Source organism: Adiantum capillus-veneris, chromosome 29 (genome assembly GCF_014529385.1).
Source record: "Adiantum capillus-veneris isolate H3 chromosome 29, ASM1452938v2, whole genome shotgun sequence".
Taxonomy (NCBI): domain Eukaryota; kingdom Viridiplantae; phylum Streptophyta; class Polypodiopsida; order Polypodiales; family Pteridaceae; genus Adiantum; species Adiantum capillus-veneris.
Window position 1 is genome coordinate 130,686,123 of NC_140959.1, and position 7,364 is coordinate 130,693,486.

General features: G+C 46.0%; 1 pseudogene; it reads right to left on the reverse strand.

The window, feature by feature from the left end:
- Positions 1 to 481: 481 nt before the first annotated feature.
- On the reverse strand, positions 482 to 1,903 carry LOC147419927 (uncharacterized; annotated as a pseudogene).
- Positions 1,904 to 7,364: the final 5,461 nt, after the last annotated feature.

The window sequence follows — 7,364 nt, forward strand, 5'->3', positions numbered from 1 at the left end:
CGACACGTATTCGACGGTTTCATAGGGACGAAGATCTCGACGCAGTTTTTGACGGCTCGCATTGAAATTTGCGTCCAAGGCACCTGTTTTTGTTGTAGTGCCCCTTGCCTCGTTCCCAACCTTGGGATATAAACATTTTCTTCTTTCACCAGTGATAGCAAAAAAACACTTGCAGTTTTGACTAGCGAGTACTCCAACTCGGTGTGCCTGGATCCTGGCTCCATCAAATGCCTGCTCAAGGTCCTTGCCATTTGCCTGCAAACTGCCATGCCTGGACTTCTTGCACTTCCATAGATCGACACAGTTTGGCTGTACCATCATTGCCCACCCCCTCGTTGAGCATTCATGCTTAGCCACAATATTATTTAGGCGAAATAAGTCTGTTATAGAGAGAATGATATAACATAGAGACATAGACTACATAAGAAACAGTGGCTATATAGATAGGATAGATATAGAGAGAAAATTGTCTGCTAATGCATCACCCTCGAGGGTCAAATGGAAATCTCACAGCTTCCCCAATCATAGTGTAGGCTCCACCTAGATAAAAAACAAAACAATGGCCGTGGCCATCCACCTGTAAAGCATTCACATTCCAGTCTCTCTTTTGCACTTGTCGGCCAATAGACACACCACCCTTCTAACCTTCCATAGCATGGAGCTTTGTCACCTTGTATCCACAATCCTTTGTGCCAACCATAAGAATACTTTCGACCACTTGAAGCATTGGTCCCATAAGCAGCTATCATGTCACTTGCTAGCTAGAGAACCCTCCATAGTATAGTCTTCTTCAGAAAAACCTCGCCACTGACACAAAGACACCTGTAAAGCAACCTCCAATAACGGATGTATCCATAGCATCACATAAAATAGCAAAACCCTGCAATTTGACTCCACATGCTGCATAGCCAAGAAAACCTGATCCCTCTGCAAACCTGTATCCAAACCCTCTAAACATGGCTCCAAAGCCACTTTTTTATACTCAAGAACATGACTTTCTAGAGCGACAACCTGTCCTTCAATTACCTGATCACCTGAAAGGTTGGTATCACCTTCCTCTTTGCATGGAGCCTCACTCTCATAGGTTGTACCTATATCAGCTTCCATAGAGTCATCTGCCGGAGCTAACTCTCCATGGCTACACACAAACTCTGTAACTTAAAAGTACACCTCTACATGCTCACCAAGGGAAGGTTGCCCCACCCCCTACATAGACAAATTACTTCGACATACCTCTGTTTGTGCTTCTAGCTCCTGCAAGTCATCCTCGAAAACCTGCTCTTCAATTAATCCTGATGCACAATCAACCCATACCTCTTCCTCCAATAGGGACTCACCATCACACGACATCTGATAGGGCTGCTGGACTGGAAGATTCACACAAGACATTTCCACACTTGCACTATGCTTCTTCTCGACCTTCAAATGGCTGGCAGACAACTCACATACATTGTTCTCCACTTCATCTACATGAAAAACATCATAATTTTTGTACGTAGAAGACAAGGATTCTATCTCCCATGTAGCATCTCTATCCAAAGCACTGCTAGAGCTTTGAGAGCTGTCAAACTCCTCTTTGAACTTGCCAATTCTTGTACCAATGCTACCTTCCTCATTGCTGGTTCTGGAACTGACACCTCTTCTTTAGATCTTCTACCACCTCGCTCTCTTGAGGAAGCAAACTCGGTGGCACCCTGAATACACCTCTCTGCACCTTTTGAGCCCTGGTTGGCACTTCTTCTACCTCCTCTACCCTAGCATCAACTTCACGTGTTTTGATCACATTCATATCAATAAAACAAGGAGCTTTTATCTCTTGATGCTCTTTAATTTTTTTGGGCTTAGATCCGCTTGCTACCGTGACTGCTGACTGTAGCAACCCTGCCTCTATCTTCTTCTTCATCTTTCGACTCTTTGCTCTGGCGACTCTGAAAGCTTCATCAAAGGTCCTTGGATCTTCATAGTCCACTCTCTCACAAACATAGGGATGCAAACAAGATAGAAACCTTTCCAACTTAAAGTATCCCACATGGGTTGCTTGGGTAACAACCGCAAAATCCCCCCAATAAGCTTCAAATTTATCAACAAAAGCATTGAAACTTTCACTTACTTCCCGCCGCAAGCCTTTGAGCTTTGCATCTGCTTCCAAACCTGACACCACCTTTCGATACCTTTGTAGAAAGTGCTCTCGAAATCCGACCCAATCCTGCTTGTGCACATCTTCTAAGCCATCAAACCACACTTTTGCTTTACTTCGCAGCACGAAAGGTAGAGTCTGGATCTTTGCTTCATCACCTGGCATCCGCAGTACTGTCAGCATAAATAGCTCAAAATCAGCTATCCAGTCGTCTGCATCTTCATCTCCTTTGAACACTGGACCAAACTCCTGCTTCATTTTGACTCATGAACACTTGGTCAGGAAGCAATTAGTGGATCCTCAATGGGGGTACCACAAGATGGAAAGGGGGAAATGGGAAAACCAACAGCACACAGTGTCAATGCCTCTCTATAGCCCAACGATTTCACAGCACCCCTATCCCCTAGCAAACACACACCTCGATAAACAATTTGCAAACGACTATGTCCCTTGCCCGCATCCAACCAACCCTAGTTGCACATAACCGGCTATAATCGGCTGCCAAGCATACGACCATGATTCTTGACTATGACCCCTCAAAGAACCAAACATTCACATATAAGCAATCACGACAAGCAATCTCGACTCCTTCAAATACCTCAAAATCATTGGCAGACTCAGGTTTGCCCACAAGCTTCCATCCTCAAGACATATATCATGACCATATAGATAGCAATCACAAACTCAATATATCCGACACACCACAAGACTTTTGTAGCCCTTTGCACACCCTTTCTTGCACAAAAGCCATTCACATACATGACCCGCACATAGGCATGAGAGTGAAAAATGAACATGATAACATTTGCACAAATAGCAATTTAACTTGACTAGTGTCCAAAGTGTTCAATGATGGAACTATGTAGAAATCACCCTCCTTTCGTTTTGGATCAGACGAACCCCTGGCTTTTTCCAAGTTGACCCCACCTTACAATGCACTCCTACAAGCCCTCCTTTTCGGCTCCTGACCTCCGTCCTCTTTACTTTGCCCAGGCCGTGGTATGGCGGCCCCGCCTCTCTTCTTCTCCCCTGCAATGCTGCCCTCCAATGCTCAGGCCCGCCACCACTGTCCCCTAGCTTGGTCAACAGCCCCACCACCGTATGCAGCCCCTAGTGGCCTCCAATCACTGGCTCTTTATGCAATCGGCAACCCCCTTCTCTGGCAGCTCCTCACGAGCCCCCTTTGGTCAATAGCGACCTTGCTGTTGGTCCCCCCCTTTAGCAAAACCGGTTGCGCTCCTTTTCTACTCCGTATGGCCTCATCCAGATGGCGCTCCACTCCCTCCATGCAATCTGCAGTGCTCTCCAGAGCCGCCCCCCACTCGGCTCGCCACCTTTTCCCCATGCAAAAATGCCTGCTCATTTTTTTTCAATTCCAGGCTTCACCTTTAGCTTTAAAAATCGAGCTTGGCATGGATTCCCACGCGTCCGACTGCCACCTTGAGCTATCTTTGAAAAATTCAACTTTACTCCATTTCATACCTTTAGTTGGCTGCCCCAAACTCCAACATTGACCATTGATAATCATTGGTCACAGAGTAGGATGCTTTGCACATTTGGTTTCATGCACTTTGAAGTATGCTTCTCTGCAAGATCCATCGCTATTTGTTGGCCAATGAAAAGAATCCCAGATATCGGTGGCCCTTGGGTAAAAGAACCCGTTGAGAGAATTACGACCGTCATGAAACTTGAGCTGCACTCACTTGCAATAGCCCTCAATGGACATGTTGTAGCATACATACCCTGGCATACATACCATGCCTGGACTTCTTGCACTTCCATAGATCGACACAGTTTGGTTGTACCGATGTTAGGTTAGGTTAGGTTATATGTTCGGTTAGGAGCTAGTGGCAAATAGTTAGAAAAACGCAAACGGACTTTAAAAATGACTCGTTGTGTACTTCAAAAAATGCAAACGGAAAACCCTCTGCAAATAATGGTTAACACACCAAAAGTGAGAGAGAAGGAGGGGATTGGGGAGAAGCAATCCAAGAGATTGGGCACACGGTTGGTATTATTGCAAAGAGGGTAGTACAATTGATGTATGCAGCTTCAATGGAAAGCTTGGCATCACACAAGCTTCAAGCTCTCCCTTACTCACATAGGCAAAAAAGCCCCAAAATTGTCACATTTACAACCGTTTATAGGGGTGTCTCTAAGAGGCCCAAAAAAAGAAAAAAGGATGGTTTTCTCTTGCCGTGGCCTTCACTTAGAGCTTCTTGTAGTATTTTCTTGCATTGCCAACACTTGGCCTAGTTTATTTTTGGAAACATGTACATGGTGTGCACACTTGCCCTTTGCACCTTCCATCTTGGCCGGCCGGGTCCCCTCCTTTGGGGCCTTTGCATTTGGCCTTGTCCACCTCTTTGCTCCCGGACTCCCTCTCTCTCTCTCTCTGGTGTGGGCCTCACCCCTTACCTGAGAGGGGAAGGCAATAGCAATATCGCTATTTCCCCCCTCCTCTTCCTTCAAAATATTGGGGCTTTGAGAGCCGCGGGAACCCCCCCTTTTCTTTGGGTCTGCCATGTCATCACTGGGCTCACCGCCGCGTACGCCATGCGCCGCCCGGCCCCGTCGGCTCACCACCAAAACCACCGCATCACCGCCACAGCAACGCGCAAGGCACGGACGCCATAGCTACGCCTAAGGGGAGCTCCCCTCACCCTCTCTTGGATACTATGGAGAGTGCCACGGCCTCGCTTATATAGTGCGGCCTCTAGGCTTTTCCCTGCGCATGTGCGTTATACCCTATGCCACGTGGCATCACCACAGAGCCCCAAGGCTTTTGAGTTTCAAAAAATCCCTTTACTATTTTTTCAACCAAAATTTGTTTTGGCCTGCTCTTGCTTGGACCCCATTCTTTGCTCCCACCTCCTGTTGCCAAGCCGTAAAGCCTGGGTGAATCTCCACCTTCTTGGCTACAATCACCTTCTCTTTACCTGCACTTTTGATTTCTTGGCATCTTCGAACCAGGGCTCTCAAAAATGGAAAAAAACATCTGCAATCCAAGCCGGCCAAAAGCTCCCAACTTTCCGACGCCTATATCTTCTCGCTCCGGACTCCGTTTGGCATGCAGTCACTTCTTGCTAGCTTCATATGGTGTACACTCTGCTCTAGAACCTCGTCGAGGCTCAGAAGATTCCAGATGGCACGTACTCCAATGCGGCCAATTGGGCTCAGATCCGGCCCCCAGAAAAACTTCCACTCACCATATCTTGCAAACCGTGGCTCCGATCCATAATCCAAAAAGACGGGTAGGCTTCATGAATTGAGCTCTACACATCTATACCTCAAGCTCCACTTGGACCACCTGTCTCCAGCTGCCCTGTCCGGCAAGAATCTGCAAACCATCAAAACTTCAACCTTCCATAACTTGGGCTTCGTAGCTCGGTTTGAGGAACCGTCTGGACCTACTCCTTCATCACTTCAAGCTCTTCATTTCTGGACCTCAAAACTGCACTTTGCATCTCTTTCACCTGCTACCCCAATGAGCCCATGCTGGAGCTTTCCTTGGCCTATAAGCCGCATCATGCATACACTTTCGCTGCTACCTGCTATCCCATGAACTTCCTAGCTGCTCCAATCCTCTGCCATGCTTCTACTTGCCTGTACACACCTATCCATGCCACCTTCTAGAGTCGACACACTTTGGCTGTACCAATGGCTTGAAGCATTTATATCCCCTGACACTTTCAATACTTCACTGGAACTAGAAGTATTGTTACTTTCTAAGTCTTCACAAATTGTCTTCAGTGGTAACTTCGGATTCATCATTCTCACTCACATCTTCTAGTGTCAAAGGTTGCTTGTTGGTAGTCATATCAAACACCCTATTTTCCCCCTTCTTGCCATACACACAGATTAAGCCCTTGCCCCAATCCTGCACAGTACCAACAGCTCTCAACCAAGGTCATCCCAAAATGAGAGGAAAATCTCCCAAGCCAGCTGGCATAACATGAGAGTTCACTATAACCTTCACATTAAAGACTTCAACTTCCAAATTCTTAATCAATCCCAAACACTTTACTTCGGCATGGTTTGCTAGTCAAATCCTAAACCCATAGCTTCCTCATCTAGTGAGACCCAACCTCTCAACACATGACTGTGTGATCACACAAACTTGAGCACCTCCATCAATGTAGGCCTCTCCCATGCCCACACCTTTGTGCCAAGTGTTCACCACAAGACAAATGTCAGGTAACTCTCCCACAGCCAACACTCTGACTTGTCCATACTTTGGATCTTTCTCTAGATTCACTAATGACTTCCATCGTCTCTTAAGTTTGGGCACCATATTCATCAATTGTCCAAAAGTAAAATCTACCTTCCTCTCAATCAGGTCTTCCTTTAAACTGTAACCTACCTGACATTCTCCCAAAGGCAAATTTGCCACTTCAAATCGTCTATGAGGTCTTCTCTTTCTCTTCACTTTTGCATCTTCACCCTCTTTGTCTTTCCATTTCTTCTTACTAGAACCGAGAGCACCATAACCTTCCCTCTCTCTTTTGCCTACGAGCATCATATTTACTTCTTTTCTTTGAACCCACACAATACTCACATGACCACGAGAGGTTGAGGCCTAATTTCCTTGTTTCATACTTTGATCTCCCCATATATCCAATGCATAATCATTAGCCCTGTTAGGAATCTGCTGAGGAAGTGGAAACATATCACCTCCCATCCATATTGGCCTTGGACACTGAGTTCTGATATAACCAAGTTCACCACAATTATAACAGGTAGGGATGAACCTCCTTTGTGGCTCAAAGAAACCTTGTCCAACGACCCCCATTAGCATTAGGCTGAGCCTCATACGCCTGGGCCATTCCTCTGCCACGACCACGACCATGACCACCTCCAAGAACATTGAGTTGTAATTCCTGCATCATGGTCATCATGTCTTATATATTTTGTTGTAATTGTTCAAAGTTTGCAACCCTTTGAGCAGGTTGGGCTTCAACCTTTTCCTAATTTTCTTCATTTTGGCCACCATTACCTTGCACATGGACTGATCTCCCATACTCATTGAGTCTTTGAGATTTCCATTCTTTCTTCCCTGGCAATGATGACTGCTTCCTCCAAAGTAGCAGGCCTTTTTAGCTTAACTTTTAACTTCAGACTTTCCTTTAAGTTTTCCACAAAACGGTCCTTCTTTAACATGGCTGGAGGGATTTCATTTCCTAAATCTCGGGCCCGTTTATCCCATAAACGGATAAATTGCATGACA